Source organism: Diplotaxodon limnothrissa, linkage group LG16, assembly GCF_057381915.1.
Source record: "Diplotaxodon limnothrissa isolate DT_005_m linkage group LG16, D_limnothrissa_male_GT1.1, whole genome shotgun sequence".
NCBI lineage: Eukaryota > Metazoa > Chordata > Actinopteri > Cichliformes > Cichlidae > Diplotaxodon > Diplotaxodon limnothrissa.
In genome coordinates, this window is record NC_140611.1 from 12,272,515 (window position 1) to 12,290,365 (window position 17,851).

Genomic DNA, 17,851 nt, shown 5'->3' on the forward strand with positions numbered 1-17,851 from the left:
AAATGAGCGTTTGATGTCCTGAGATAAAGAATGGGATGTTTCACAGTGTTAACCACATGATAGAAGGCAAACTTTACCCACCAACAACAAGCTCCCCTCTGCTTGCCACAATGAGCAGTCCATTCCAAGTGCCACGTCAACACGGTGTCATGGTGTCTATTTTAGACTGTAGGACTTGTGAAAGGGTAGCAAGCACATTAAAATGTAACGCCAAGTGGTCCTGCCCAAGAATCTGTTGGTGGCAGCTAAATATCAAACTACAGGCACACAATACAAATTGCTTTAAGGATTTTCCTTTGAACGTCAAACAAATCATAGAACAGTGACGTATTGGCCGGGCATGTTAATGTTGAAATGATTCCTGGATGCCGCACCAGCTGTGATCCGGACTCTTTTTAGCTAGTATTTATAGTGAGTCAAGTAAAGTAAACTTGAGACAGGAAATAGAAATCAACACACTTTACATGAATACACATCATTTCCTTTGCAAATACTGCAAATCACGCTTTTTTCTATTTCTGTATGTAGACTTAATTGGGTTTGACTTTGGCTTTACTTTCTTGAGCTATAAATGAATGTTCAATTAGAAAATAAAAACAAAGAATAAATAAGTAAATTTATAAATAAACAATAAACTCAAGGAAACTTCTTTTAACCGACTATTTAAAAAAGAATTACTGAAGCTCTAATAATGTGATTTTTTAGTGCTAGCTGCAAAATGAGCATGAAGTGTAAAATTAAACTATTCTGTTTGCCAAATGCTAATTTTCTCAATGAGAATTTTTAAAAACTTTGGATGCCAGCTATCGTGTTACCCTGTGAGTGGCACTGTTGGGTGGTGCTTTCGCAAAACATTGCTAATGTTCTGACAGAAATTGCTGGCTCTGACCTTAATGTGCTAAAATGAAACTGAAGGGATTATTTATTTCTAATATCCTGAAGTCAAGGATATACACTTTAAATTCTAATGATGGCAAATGAGAGCTCTTGTCAAACCCCTTTTCATAAAGCCTCTTTTAACTTAATGGTCATTTCATGCAAAGTGGTATCATCCTAAGGAGATTTTGTTTGGTTTTACTTGAAGAGGTTTTGATAAATCCACCTTTGCAAGTTCTGCTGCTTTCTCAATGGGATTTTTCTTGTTGTATTGAAAAGACCTGAAAAGTATTTACTCTTAAAAAGTATCAACACCGAAGAAATGCTGACCCATCTGTTTTCAGTGTCTAGTGCTGTCACATGATGTCGAATAGCCTGGATATTCCTGTTGAACATAGCTTGGTCATCATATTTGATATCCATCCTTGACTTTCTAGCAAGGGGAAGTTTGTGTACAAGAAATATGATCATTTTTTCAATTAGAAATAAATGGCATAAGCAAAACATTTGTGGAAAAGAAGACTATGAAATGAATGAAAAGCTCTCTTCAGAGTGAGAATTGAATATATGACTTTTATCTGTGTTTTCCCAATTGCAGTAATATGAAAGGACTCTGACAGGAGCACTACCAACTGTTCCTATATCTATGTATGTATGCATGTGCCATGCGTGGTGCACTTTTTTGCCATTGTAGCATATCTGCGTGTGATTGTGGCAATAGTACTCTAATGTTTCAACCATGTTTGCTGGGTGTGGTTTTCAGACAGTGTGCTGAGGCTCAATGGTGTCCTTTGAGACAAGTAAAAGTGTCCCTAAAAATTCAAAAACGTTCTGTATGAACTTTCAACCAACTATATCAATACTTTGTACGAACTAGTTTCTTCTAAAATAAGTAAATAAATAAATTCTTTAAAAAATGTAGTCAAAGGTAAGCCCAGTCTATGAATGCACTTGCTGGTGGTAATCAAAAACTATCATTTATAACAGTAAGGAGGCTAAAAAGGGGGGAAATGGACCACTTTTCGACCACAACTACCCATCACTAGCAACCAAACGAAAAGAGCAAATGTGTTGCGAAAGGTAGTTGTCTTTTGGCTTTGCCTTCATTAGACACATCAACAGTCCTCAATCTGAGGGCGTCATCTGTCGGGAGAAGCTGACTAACATGGTGCCACAAGCTAAGGAGGAACTAGAAAACCAAATGTCTTTTCTTAAAGAAACTTTGCCTATTTCGTAAGAGCACTGGATCTAAACCAGAGCCAGCAAGACCATGTTGGCCAAAGTGTCACGTTTCATGCTAGATGAGTGGTGATGCTAGCTTAAAAACATATTCCAGTTGTCATGCTTGGGCTTGGTAACCCCTTGAAAAAACACTGACAATGAAGCTACTCTGTGCAGATAAAAGCCCAGGTATGGCATGAAATGCTCTTTCCTTTGATGAGATTTGCCACAAAAAAGTCAAAACTACTGGTCTAGTGGATCATATATTTAAACGGTGTAAATAACAAAATAAAATTCTAGGCAATGACAGTCTCACAATCTTAGAAAATAAAACCTAAACTGTTCAGTTGAGACAGTGACATGAAATTGAATTCCCCTTATCCTGTTGATAATAATCCTCCACAATCCAGCAGTTAATTGTTTTAATAAGAGTTGAACTGCAGTTGACTTGCCCAGGAGACCCTAATGGTGGACCTGTTGTTAGCCTGGACGATGCAACAGAGGCCCATCTGTTCCGCTCCTGAATGATCATAAGGCCAGGCTGAAGCATCTAAATATAGAAGGGCCAAATTAAAATCAAATGACTCAGATGCTTGATGACTGAGACGAGTGGCTTCAGTCAGTCGGTGCACTGCCTGCCTTTGAGCAAACATGCAAGCCCGGAGTCACTTATTCCACTCCGGGTCACCTCTCAAACCTTCAAGTGTTAGAGGAAGGAGGTTGGTGGTATGGGATGGCGGGGGTTGTGGGGGAGTGAAAGGAAGACGGGTGGAGGGAGGGACGACAGAAAGGCTAAATCAGTTGGCCGAGGAGAGGAAGCTCTGTCATATCCAGGAGGAAGTGTGAGTCAGTCGTTGTACATTCTTCAAGGCTGATTCAGCGCTGTACAGGAAGTGGGAAATGCTTACTGCTGGGCTTTAACACCAGGAGGGAAAGAACCTCGTCTGGAGCGGTGTAACTGTAAAAATTGTCCCCAGTAAAAAAAAAAAAAAAAGGAAAAAAATTGAGAACACACACGCGTAATATTTTGTGCACGGAAATGACTGACTCATTGCTTACAAGTTCGAAGGAGGTGGCTGCCACTCAAAATAGATTTAACACAGACAACAGAAAGAAGAAGAAAGACTGTATCAACAGGGAGAGCGGCAAAGAGCTGTCAGAGAAGAGGAGGGCAAAGGGTAGCGCTCTGGGTCTTCCTCTTTTTCTTTGCTCCCCAGAAATCCCCCCTTCCCTCTCCCATCACTTCTCAGATTTCACAGTTCCCGCTATAGCAATTTAACTCCTTCTGTTCCAGTAAAAAAAGCGTTCAGTTTCAGCTACATCCAAGTGCTGTAAGTCACTCAGAAGGAGGAAGTGAAGGTCTGGCACAGAGAAAGGCTGAAAGCTTGCTTAATTGTGCCACTAATACGTCAGTCTGCGTTTGTTCCAATCGAGTTCGAACTTTGGTGTCACTCAGCTGAGGTTTTCCAGGTTGTGACCTATATTTCAGTTCAAAGCCAAGGTTGATGACATCATGGTGGCCATGTGGGTGGCGGTGGTGGTGAAGGGGAAAGAGGTAGTTGTTTATAGGATGTCTTCCCCCATTTATACACCCATGGACAGTCTGTCCCACCCAGACTCTCATGGTCACTGCCCCCGTCCTCGTGATAAAACGCTAGCTTATCACCAGTTTCCATTCAGCTTCTTAGTCCTTATGTAACGTCAACCCAGGGAGGAAGTGCTGTCCGCTGTGAATGAAGAATGTATCTGTGTGTGTGTTTGTGCTGAAAGAGCAAGACGACGCGTGGAGTGGAACGAGTTTCCACATGACAGAAAAAGCCTCCAAACATGTATGACAGTGGAAAAAGTGTGCTCAGCTGATTAGTGCACACACACACACACACACACACACACACACACACACACACACACACACACACAGCTCAGATGGTTCCCAAACTCTCTCACACTTCTTACAAACACATACACACACACATTACTCTCACACTGTGTCTCTGTCTCACACAAAACCATGTTGTATTGTGCGGGTTGTTGCTAGGAGACAAATTCCAAACCTCTTGAAACAGAGGGACTTACTCCTCATTTCTAAGCCGGTATGTCGGGAGAGAAAAGGGAGAGTGAAGGAAAGGGGCAAAGAGGGATGGGGATGAGGAATGGGGGCTCTAAGAGACAAGAAAGCAAGTCTCCCACGCACAAAAGCTTTCGCTCTCAGCAGGAAGAAGTCCACAGACTCATCAGTCTCTTGCTTTGACATCAACTCCGCTTCTCAAAAGATCCTACAGGGAATGGCGATACGCATCCACAGTATCGTTGGTGCAAAATGGCTCTGCAGTACTATTCTTCACCTTTTCAAAATGAAACTATTTCTAAGGAGGAACATGAGAGTGACAGCTGCGGCCAAAAAGACTTTTAGGATTCATAGAAGAAAATGTAATTGGGGTCTGTTGTATTTTGGAATCCATGTCTCAGGATAGAACTCAAACCTAAACCATTGTATTAAATCCCACCATCCGTTTGAAATGGCTATAGCTTTACTAAGGTTCATATAGGCTGAGAGGAAAAAGCCATAATTTCAAAACTGTATAAATGCCAGATATTCATTCATGTTCCTGGGTGAAACAATTTTTTTTTTGTTTAGCTTAAAATACAAGCATAAATACAAGAATATTTTTTAAAGAATGTTATTTTAAGAAATAAAATCCATATGTGGAGTATCCTCATTCTCATATTTTCTGAAGCAGATTGTGTGTGTGAATAGTGGACCCAAATGCAGACACAATGAAACCTGGAACGTAACTTGAATTAACAAAAGGCGAGCAGTTTAATAAAGCCGATGAAAATGCACAAAGGGCAAGGCAAACTAATGCAAAACTAAACATTAACCTAAACTGGGGAAACTAAAATAGAACACGAAAAACCCTGACATGACATGAACAAACCTGGAAACATGGCATTAAACAATAGATGACCAGACAGTGAATAAAGGAAGACAGAGAACTTAAATACACAGAAGGGTTATGAGGGAATTGAGAACACAAGGGGAACACAGCTAACACAAATGAACATGATGCCAAAGGCATAGCTGGACTGGCCATCGGGCAGATGCCCGGTGGGCCGATGGTGATTTTGGGCCGATTATTATTATTTATTTTTTTATTTTGTAACGGCATAAACAATGAAAGGTGGTGGATTGGCCAGATGCTGGTCGATGTGTAAAAATAACTCAGTTGTTTGGTGGTTGCCTTGGCGGAGCTTCAACAGAGGCCAGCAGATAGATGAGGGAAATGGGAGGCAGGAGGAGGAGAGACCCGAGGTGGCCGCCGGTCCGAGTGTCAGGTGAACTGAACTTCAGGTAAGAAGTTATGACCTGCAGTCTATCTGGGTCAGATATAAACCAAGTTTAGGTGGAGTTTATTTTTGTTGTGGTGACTTTTTACCGTCAGTTACAATAAATATGCATGACGGAGTTTCTATACAGCTAGGTGGGTGCTATGATGTTACTGAGAGTGAACTTTATTTTATTCATAAGGTTCGTTAGTAGAGTTGCCAACCGTCCCGTAAAAAACGGAATCGTCCCGTATTCATAGAAAATATTACGCGTTTCGTATTGAGCTGAAAAGGAGCACAGTTTGTCCCGGACTTCAGCTAGAATGGAAAAAGACACAAAGCTGGAGTTATTCTGTGTTTATGCCACACAGCTGCTGCTTCTTCTGTCATTCTCTCCCCTCCCTCTCCTGTTGCTACTTCAATCATGAAACTGATCAATGATCAGCTGATCGGCAATACGACATGGAAAACGCAGACATGAAACACATAACAGACTGGGGAAACTGAATGATACGCAAGGGGAGGAACATGGAGACAGATAAGGGGAACAAGGCACAGACATAACTAAAAATCATACATAGAGGACAAGAGACTCACACAGGAAACAGAAAACGACACATAAACAAGGGAGCATGCAAACACGATGATCCAATCAAACCTAACTATGCAAACAGTAAATTATGCTATTTTAATGTGTCAGGGAGAAATCCCTCTTCCATTTAGCGCTACTTGTCCAGCTGTGCTGTATGAATTCTGTATGAAACAGTTTGCTTGGACTGACTTTTCCTGTTTTCCTGCAGTGTCATCCCCAGTAGGATTATTATAGGTAAATAAAACTAAAGTAAAAACTAAAACTAGATTCTGAAAAACATTTTAGTTAAAATAAAAATAAAAACAACACTTCTAAAAAAAAACAACAACCTAAAGCTAACTGAAAAGATTTTGTGAACTTGTAAAACTAAGATAAATGTTAAAAATTAAATAAAAAATAGAGGCAATATTTTTAGTTTTAGTATTTATTAGTTTGACTTGAAACACTGATTGACATGCTTATTGGGACTCTGAGTTGTTGCTTTCCAAAAGTTCAGTTTTTTTTAATACCTGTACTGATTTTTTCCAAATTTTGCAAAAGAGTAACACTAACACTGAAACTTATAAAACTAAACTAAAACTAAACGTAAAACTAAATCTACCAAAACTAACCAAAATTAAAATGAATTGAAATCTAAAAGTCAAAATGAAATTAGAATAAAAAACAATTAGAAAACACAAAATTACAATAACTCTCCAGTGTGCAAATTTCTGCTATTGCATTTACTGAGACTGGCAGCAGACTTTTGAGAGTAAATGAATATGTCTGATGTGTTTTATGCATCATGGACCATGACTAGTGTGTGAATCATGCATTGAATAAGAATCTGCTTAGGGTTGGTCTTTTTACAATGGAGTGTGGCTGCAGCAACTGCTCCATCAGTTGCAAGTTTTTTTAAATCCCTTCATTGCAAGGCTTTCTAACTGCAGGATGTGATGAGTCAGTGAAGCTCACTTCTGTATGATGACAGTGATAGATTTCCTGAACCTTTCTGCCACCTATGGGCAATTTAGAGTTTCCAATTAACCTATACCCACTAACTGCATGTCTTTGGACTGTAAGAGGAAGCCAGATACGGGGAAAACATGCAAGCTTCACACAGAAAGACCCCGGCCTGATGGTGGAATTGACTTCAGGACCTTCTTGCTGTGAGGCAACAGTGCTAACTACCGTGTTGCCCATAATAATAGTAATGATAATAAAAAAACACAATGTACAGACTTATGCTAATAATTATTAATCACTTATTTGGGGATGTGTTGTGCTTGGACATCAGAGTTCACATTAGTGAATCAGTCATTTGTACCTGATATTTATTATTTTTATTTTAGATCTTTCACCAAATTCTTAGCTTAAGAATATAATTAGTATCACCATGAGCTGAGTGTGAATTTAAGATAAGTGGTAATTCATCTTTTTTCCCAACAGATGTTTTATTTGTTACCAGTGGATCAAAAAAGGCAGTAAGATTCATCCTCTGGGCAACAGGAATATCACAATTTTGGTCAACTCCATCCCAGAGATATGAAGATATTTCCCATGTATCTTCAAACATTCTTCTGCTGGTGTGTCTAAAGTAGGTGAGTCAAAATATAAGCCTTTGGGCCTTAACGTGACCAACAAATGGTCCACCCTTGTTAACTGGAAGGTTCTGCAAAAGGTAAAAATGGCAGAGTTTGTGCATAGTTTAATTTTGTTTTGCAAGTGCATTTACTGCAAGTCATCCAGAATGACTAATACCATGGGACTGATTTATTCTTAATAATTTGAGTTTCATCACAACCCTAGTCTGAATAATTGTCAGTTTTTTATCCTTCTCACCAACAAAGACGCTTCCATGGGCTGCCACTCCACTTTGAAGAGAGGTACAGAAGCCAAAGAGCCAAACCCCGTGTTTCTTTAATTTATGACAGGCACAAAGTAATGCCAATACACCGAACACGTGTTGAAATATTTAGTCTGGACCAGAAAGCTAAATGACCAAGATATATACTGAGCATCCAAAACTGCTAAAAACAGACAACTTTCTTCAGTTATAAGAAACAGCTAAATGCTATTCAGTGAAGGCAGCAGCAATAATGACTCATAAGTATATTATTTGAGACTGTTTGTTGTACATATGGCATTGCAACAAAGTCTCAAAGCAGTTCTTGAATTATTCATGAAATTGAATCTGTTGATTCATGTTTGTTTTTGATTCACATTTCCACTTGGTTTCTCTTGTTATCTGTTTGTGTCCATGCACTCAAACCAGGGTTTTTCCAGCTTTAACGAATAAAAAAAATCAGGATTTACAGGTTGGCAAGGTGGTGGAAACTTTCACACAATGATCTGCAGTTGTTCAAATCCCACCTACCTATGATCTAGTGATTTTTCTTTCTTTGACTCCTGATATGTGTGTGTTTAGCTATTTTTGTTGCCGTTCTGTGTTTGGTTAGGTTAAAGCTCCAAAGAAGTCTCGACAACATAGTGCATGCACAAAAAATTTCCATTTGAAATGCAACAGATTTAAAGTCACGTCGACTGTAATGAAAACAAAACAAGACAGGACAGTTTGTGTCTGTGTAGAAACAGATTTTTGCCTTTTTTGTTTCTATTTCACATAGATCACATTAGATCAGGTGGGCACTGACTGAAAGCTGTATATATCAATTAAAAGTAGGTAAGAGTTCTCTCTTTTGATTATTAAGATTTCTTATTTTTGATATTTAACCCTTCAGAAAGATTCTCCCGACACCTCCAGTGATAAGTCTAGGCCTGCAAACTGCTAAGATGAATAAAAGTATGCAGTGTAAAAGCTTGTAAAGTATTAACTGGAATGCAATTAAGGAGTTAAAAAAGGATAGTAAACAACAGCACCTTGAACCCTTTCAGCACTAAAATCTGTTACTATGTGTCAATCATAGTGGCTGTCCATACTTACAATGTCATTACCTGAACAACAACTTCTGCATGTCAGCATGCACACACATACACACAATGAGAGAGAAAGACACTTTCAACGACCTGTCATGTGCTCTTCATTTCTATCGTACCATTTCAGCTGCTCTGCTATATACTCACTCCCCCTTTAGTGTTTGCATATTCTCAGCTGCCTGATCTTTACTTGTCTCTCGTGCTGTGAAAAGCAGACCTTTAGCCAAAAGATTGATCGTTGGAGAATTCACACCCTTATTTGACAATGCTGTCCCCTTGCTGTCAGGTCTCCCCCTGACACTAGCTGATCCTCTAGCCCATAACGTCACATACTGTGATGGTGCGAGGTCAGCTGCCTGCCTGTCCATCTGTCTGACATGACAGGGAGTGTGCCGCATGATTTGCAAGGTCAGGGTTTCCCGCAAGATGAAAACTAACCAGAATGCTATCACACATTTCCTTAGGGATTTGATGCGAGAGATATAAAGGCTTCTGACAGAATGTTATTCACTGACTCTCCACCTGTGACTTGTCGCACCCACAAACACCTAAAGGTCACCTACTGAGGCTACTGTGTTTGCCGTTGAGTCACCTGCATGATGAAGACTGATGAAGGGACTCCAATCTTTAAGAAGACTTCAGTGAACCACAGCTAATGCAATAACTAAACACATGACTGACTTAGCCTCAGTTTCCTATTCTTGCCCTGTAGTGGCATTAGCCTTTACCTGTGGTATCCAGCTACTGTAGCCCATCTGCTTCAAAGTTCAGTGTGTTGTGCATTCAGAGATGGCCTTCTGCGTACCTTACTTGTAGCAAATAATTTGAGTTACTGTTGCCTTCCTATCAGCCTGAAGGAGTCTGGCCATTCTTCTCTGACCGCTGCCATCAACAAGGGATTTTTAGCCAGAAAACTGCCACTCACTGCATATTTTCTCTTTTTCCAATGGCTCTTTGTATAGTAGTAACCAGCTATGAGGGCACAGAGGTCTGAACCACAGACAAGATAGTAAAATGACATGACTACATGTGTGATGCTCTAGGAGGCTTTTACTTTGGAAAGACTAAACAGGAATTCTATGAAGTTATGTCCTTCCCTGCAGTAACTCCAACTGAGTTGTTTTTAGGGGATTAGGTTGACACATGAGTCATGAGAAATGATGATTGGTTGGTTTGAGGCACGACGTGTGAATCAAAGGTACAGTAGAACCAGAGCCACGAGTAAGTAACTTTTTCCCTGGTGCTATTTTAATTTCAAGTGAAGAAAAATTCTATATTCTGTTGTTTTATATACAAAACACACTCATTCCACATTTCTATATACACAGTTGCCCTGGAGGAAAACTGTACAATATAAAGTCCTATAAAGTTTCCAGATTTTCTGTCTTTGGTTCTGTCGAGGCTTTTTCCTCTTCAAAAGTGTGGCGTTTTATATGAAATATGATATACAACCCCAATTCCGAAAAAGATGGAACGCAGTGCAAAATGTAAATAAAATCAGAATGCAACAATATGCAAATCTTAGAAATCCATATTTTATTCACAATACAACACAGAAAACATACCAAATATTCAAACAGAGAAAATGAAAATGTACCATTTTAAATTATTTTAAGAAAAAAGTAAAGCAATAAATTACAGTCACAGCTCATGAAAGTACATAGAAGTGGGTTTAAATTTGATGCTTTTTAAGTTACCTTATTTTAGAAGCATTGTTGAGCCCTCATAACATCTTAAATAGAGAGATTTGGACATGAAATGAAAGCTGTTGTCAGGGGCTGAGTCTGTGACCCAGCACTTTCAGTTGGTTTTGATCTCTTTCATTATATTTTGAAGATAATGTACAATTCTTGGATTATAATTAGTTGGCTTTGAATTTTAGTTTAGTCTATGTGTCACCTAGGTGTTCTGTGTTATCTGTCATTATATCTTGTCTGCGTTTTTCTTGTTGTCAAGCCTGTGTTTTATTTTGAAAGTCTCGTGCTTCTTTGTTCGGCGTGTTTAGTTTACTCTTCCCCTGTGACATCGTTATGCTCATTTGTGTCAGCTGTTTCTCCATGTGTTTCCACTTCCCCTGAGTTTCCACACCTCCTATGCGTATTTAGGCTGTGTGTTTCATTCAGTCTTCGTCAGGACGTCTGTTTTCATCCCTTCATGTTACGTCAAACGTTCAGGTCCTTCATGATTCAGTTCAGGTCATGCTCATGTTTCATGTTAATGTGTTTTCCCACAGTTTCCCGCATGCTCCTGCTCTGAATCATGCTCATGTCTTTTCATAGTAATCATAGTCTAGTTTTTCCCAGTTTAGGTTTTAGTTTTAGTTTTTGCCATTCATTTTGGCCTTTTTTTGTATTCATGTTTTTCGAACAACAAACGACTCACTTTTTGTTTAAACGTAGTTCCTTCTTCTCTTGTGTTCTGCATTTGGGTCCTCCTTCTCACTCCCACACAGTCTGGGGAAGACTGTGACACCTGTTTCAAAGCTGCAACTAAATTAAATTTTCAACCATTCCAAGAGTCACAATCAAAAGTTGGAGTTTTACTGTGCAAACTATGATATGCTAAGAGTATAAAAATCAGCCTCATTTGTCTTCCTCGTTGATCAAAAGCACATTTAGGCTTAGTTTGGAAGATACCATCATCGTGCAGTACTAGCCGAACAATCTGAAATAATTAATGTAGTGTATTCATTGAGTTTTTTTTTTTTTAACTTTATTTCTGGAGGATCCCATAATGTACAGGAGAGATAACAGCCCTGAAATCTTATATGTTGCTGACTGACTACAGTATGTTTCTATTTTATAATTGCTTTGTAAAACTGCAAGTGATGTGGATATTTTTATACACACTGCAAAGTAGTAATAATGTCACAAACACAGGATTTCCAGATTCTTTTCTCTAGCATTCACATTGGCACACAAATCAAAGCGGAGGATTCTTCACATAACTTTCCAAAAATATGTAGTCAGAACAGAAGAAAATATCATTCATCAAGCTTCTTGATGGTCTTTAATCTAAAGAAGTGCAAACATAAGATCTTCTATTAGGGATAACAAGACAGCAGCAATACAACAGCTACTTGTATGATTTTGTGTGCAGATTTTTTGTGTGTGAAGATGCGGCTGTTCTGTGTCCTGTGTCTGGGTTAGGGTTAGTCTGCTGAGATGCTTTCACGCCAGACTCAGTGGTAGGGTTCTCATCAGCCTGACTCACCAAGTTTGATATTTGATAACAGAGCGGTGAACATGTAGTTGTTTGCCTTACTCACCCACCTTTTGAAATTCTGGTGAGCTGTGGTCAAACCAAAGTAGCGAATGGCACATTATGTAACGCCTACATTACGCTGCTGTAATTACTGGTCTCGTCAGCCCATGACCTGGACTATCATGTTGCAAGTGATGGTTAGTCACAGGTTTGGTTAAGGTTTTACGTAAATGTCATGATTCAGTGTGCGTCATTAGGAAGCACAATCAAAGACACTGACCTGTTGTAGTGGTTGTCTAAGTGTATGTAAGATAGGTATTTAGATGCAGATGTGGCAGACCCTGAGTTATTTTCATATTTGACTTTAAGCCTCCATTTTTGTCTGTACATCAAGCTATTTTCTTGTCACATTTGGTTTTTTGTTTTTTGTTTTTTGTGGTGTTCAGGATTATATCACATAAACTGTTACCTTTCCTGAACTCATCCATATGACTCCAAGGCTGCCAATTACTATAACCCTCTCAGAAAGCACATGTTATTTGAAATTCATGTTATTTATATACAATTCATTTGCACAAATGATGGTGAAAAGCATACTCTGTTTCATCATCTTTTTGGTTCCGATGGGAACCATAAATTACAAAATGAATACACGCGTCTTCCATATGACTGAATCTAATGATCGAGATCATGAACTCATCAGAAAGGTGTTTAATTGGATCACAGATCAAATGTCCTGATACCTAGCTTCACTTTTTCAGAAGTGGCAGTCCATCATTTATAACTAGTTTATGTTTCCTGTGTATTTTGGTGTATTTTTCCCTTTTGTTGTTAATCGACCGTCGACTGAAACCAGCAGAGAATTTTTTTTTTGAATAGCTGTGAAGGATAATGAGATTCCTGTCCTTTTCTGTGTTTGCAAATTCTTTTATAATAACCTCTTTCACAGACGCATGTTTTATGAATAATTTTAGAAATATGTGCGCTTTGTTGAAAAATGTGTTGCTTGTTTTAGGGAAAAACAGAGATGAATTGCTCCAATTAATTATTTACTAATTATTTGGTGGCTGGACAGACCCTTGAATACTGGGTGAGGACCTCTGTGAGAGCTCAGTGTATGACCACTGCAGCTATATGTTAAGGAGCCAGTTTAGGTTCTTCTGAATCTGAATCTGATTAACTAGCAACTTTAACTGCCAATGAAGACATAGCCACTTACTTTGATTATGTGGTCATTTTGTGTGTTTCTTCATTAAGGCATTCATTTCTTCATTCTTCATTAAGGCTGTCATTTAATATTTTACTTAAGTCAGGAAAGCTTGAGTAAAAGTCCAGAAGCTCTGTGTCCTATAGATGCTCGAATGGAATGCAAAGTGTTAATTTTTCTACATGTTTTTCTGTATTTTTATTGAATATCTTTATAAAACCAATTGGATAATTGGATAATAAGCAATTTTACAGACCCTCTACCAGACATACAAAGAAGTAACTCTGTTCTATTGAGAGGTGGTGATACTGTAACATTTACAAAAATTCAGCTCTGTCGTGGTTTTGAGTTTTTGTCTGGACTTGAAAGGAGGAGACAATAATGTCTGGTTGCTGAATGCTATTTTCTAGGTTACCATGAGTTTTGTGATTGAGTCTCAGTCATTTGTTTGTGTTCTTTATTCCTAGTTTCTCTGTTCTCTCTGTTTCATTTCTTTGTCTCCCCAGTCTGTCTTGTCCCCATGTCTGTTTCTCCCTAGTGCAAAGCCTGTGTGTTTTAGTCTTTGTCTCCGCAGTTATCTTACTTCCTGTTTTACTTTGATAGTTTCCTGCCTCGTGTGTAACATATTCACTTTTGCTTCCTTTAACTCATTTGCCTAGATTAGTGTCATCTGTGTTTCCACCTGTGGACCGTTCTCTCATTACCCCTTGTGTGTATTTATCTCCTCAGTTTCCCTCTGTTCCCTGTTGCCTCCCCCCCCTCGTGGTTTAGTCCTCCTCCCTTGCAGTCTGTTCCTCACTGTGTCAAAGGTTTGACTTTCCTAGTTTTGTCATTCATGTTATTTTGCATTTCATTTTAGCTTTATTAAACCAGCTTTCAGTTTAATCCTCGTTTTTGCGCGTCCTGCATTTGGGTCCTGCCTCTGCCAGCCACTGTGACACAGTTCAAGTGGAGTGTTGATTTATTATAGACAGTAAAACAGGAAAGGAAATTTAGGTTTTTTAATCTTTTAACCTTGCTTATAATTACATTACAATAAAATAAAGAGAGCCCGAATAAGTCTCTGCGGCACTGGAAATGACTTTGCTGGAATGCATGTTCGAAGGAAATTGACCTCTTAAATATACGAGAAGTGTTTCTAGAATTACCTCCGTCTCTAAAGTTCAGTGCAGGGACAGCGCTTTTCCAGGGATGTGCATGAGGTTATGAGTTTATATCTCAAACTGTCACCTCTATCTGACAAAAATCCACTTATAGAACAATTTGCTTTAGTTCTTCTTCTGCTTCCTCTTATCTTTCCAGTTTCCTGGATCATAGCCATTCACCTTGATCACAAATAACAAGATAAACTTTTGAATGTGAAACCCATTTCCAGCTACTAGCTGCCAATTCCCGGGTAAGCTCTATTCCACGAGCTTCTGAATTTCTGTCATCAGTCTTTCTGGAAAAATAAATAAATCATGTACTGTACATATTCACATCCACTAAAAGGCTTTCTCTCTAAGGTAATGAAACCTTTGTCATCTTAAATAAAACAATATCTTTGTGAGTAGAAAAAAGAAAAAAACAAGACCTCCTTTAAGAACTTAGTTCATTTCAGCTTGAATTTATTTATATTCTTTAGACTCATAACCGGATAATCTCTGGTAAGAGTGTTCAGACCCCTGTTTTCCCAGTTAGTCTGAATTAACTACAGACTCTTCTTTGTCAAACCTCAAAATCGACTCTGTGAATGTCTGTGGCTTATAGAAAATGATGCTTGGTTACTAAACAATATAAGATCATTTTTCAAACACATACAGTGAGTTTCGTGACGTAGTGCTCAGAAAGGCTCTGTTCCATTTGCATTGTTAAACCTGTCAGTGGCATTTTGAATGAAGTTTTCTCACTTCTGGAACAGAATCCAGAAGTTTTATTTTCACTTCGCCTCTCTTTAGGGCACTGTTTTTTTTTAATTGAAGTGAAACTCACATGCACAATGTCAACAGGTGTTTCATTCATTGTACATAACAAAGAACCAAAGTGTGCCACTGTGACATGGTGTCCATTCAACAAAACAACAGTACATGAAGGTCAGGTGGTAAGATGGGTTACCACACGTTAGATATAAACTTTTTGTTAGTGAAGACCCCATAACTGTTACACAATAACCATTAAGGAGTACGTTTTTGTAATAAGAAGCTCCTTTGAAACCCTAAAATGAACTTGGACCGTTCTTCATAACATATGTTATTACTATCTATTGGCTGCAGGGACATTTGTAAAGTGATAACGTCTGTCCATAACTGACTCACTTTCCTGGTACAAACCAACCAATCGAGACTCTTCTTATTGACTGTTGTTTTATCTAGAATGCTGCAGCAATGAGTCCTAAAACCCAGAAATGATGTAGCATTTTGCACCACCAGTTCACTTGTCTCAGTGTTTCTTTTTTTGAATGGGTGTTCATTAGATGTCTGCAATAAGGTCTGTGATTAGCACAAGTTTTAGCTTTCTTTTCTACAGCGTATAAAAACATCGATAAATACTTCACTTCTAAATTTTGAAGTTTTTCCATGTCTCAGACAAGGCATTTGCTAAAAACCATGGTCCAAAGTTTTGTGGTGGTGACGCTAAAAAACTATGACCATGGTGTTGTTTGTTTATGGCACAACATTAATTTAGCTTTGGCAGTTGCATTTAAACTTCAGAATTCAAAAATACATCCGTTTCTAAAGATTAACATGTACGCTGTAGACTTATTTTTTTGCAGACTTAATGAAAAAAGCATTTTTGAAATATCACATCAGGTTTTTGTTGAGGGATCTCAGGGCAATGCTAACTTGTGAGTTGGCCTACAGCACTCTATTAGGGGCGTACCCTTCAAAACACTAAGCATACACATACTCTCTTACTTTGGTGTTTTTTCACTTCAGCTCATATCAGTTCAATTCAATTCAGTTTTATTTATATGGCGGCAAATCACAACAACTTGAGTAACCTCAAGAGGTTTTATATTGTCAGGTATTGAACCCACAATAAAAAGATGATTTTGCATCTAAACATATTGAACCATTGCTGCGGACTTGTAAAGAATTAAAATATTTCTTTATGTCTTGGAAGGTACAGAAAAATCATGGAACACTATCTGTAGGGTCTATCCATCCCTCGTTTTGCAAGAAAGGGGCTTGCAAAAGGTGTCACAGGGCGAGGGGTGGGGTTCACTCTGGGCAGGTCGCTGGTCTGTCATAGTTATCACTATTAAAAAGCCTGAACATGAAAGCGGCATCAATTTAATGACTGTTGTTCAAGAGAAAAGCCAGTTAACTGTATCTTACGAAACCATAAACATCTTGTGACCACTGTAAACCACGTCATGTAAATCTCCCTCTGGAGGCTTACTGATGGGGAAAGCCCTGCTGTAGAGGTCATTGAGAAGGGCTCGGATGACTTATTACAGCAGTGACGCAAACAAGAGAGGGAGTGTACGTTTAGCTCACCTTCAGATAACAGCACCTTCACCTTTTACCCTGTCCTCCTTGAAAGTGTTTAAATGTGCGATGGAGGACGACAGATGGCCTCATCTCTCTTTCATTTTCCCACAGATTTTTTCCCCCTCCCCTTATCGCCATCATCATCAGTCATTTTTTCTCAGCATTCTGTTGTTTTGCATTCTGACTGTCCTCACACCACGCACGTCATCGACAGCTTATCAAAGCAACAATAAACCGCCCACGCACCCCTCCCATTACAGGCCATTAGCAACCACTTGCATTGTTGGGATTCTCATAGTGGGTCCCGATGGAGTCGCTCAGCTCGCTGTCACAAAAACAGAGTTGGTAAAGTTGAACTTGAGGGCTTGAGTAGCGAGAGACTGACAAGACCTGTATTGATGATGGAAATGAGACGAGTGATTCAGTGTGGGGGATGTAAATGCAAATCTATTATAATTACACCCGAAGGGGTTCCAGGTGTTATGTTTTTTTTGTCCTATAAGGCCACATTTATGAGGTCATATCTTTTGCATTAGCACGCTTGTTTCATCAACTGTCAGCTCGGCTTCTATTTCATAACAATCACTGTCTGAAAAATGTAATTTTCCACACGAATATATAATCATCATTTTCTCAACTCCTTTGTTTACTTGCACAGACTTTATGCAAATCTTTTCAAGCTGACACATGAATGGCGCCGGTTCACTTCTTTATACCATTACCACTGAAAGGCTTTTACATAAAGAGTTCCTTCACGTTTTCCCTTTTAACACAATGCTGACATGCCCGCCTGTGTGTACACTGAAAAATCTATTGTACAGCATGTACAGCCAGATCAGTAGAATGCCTTTCAAACAGTCTTTTGAGCGCAGAATTTGCTCATTGTTGTTTCCCCAAAAGATGCGAGCGCTGCTTTCATGTAAAATCATAAATGGTGGGAGCGTTATTTACAAGCAGCAAATAAATCTTTGTGTCCTGTTGCACGGGGACAGGGTTTTGATTAGTGAAATATGCCAGACTCAGCTGGAGAGGTTC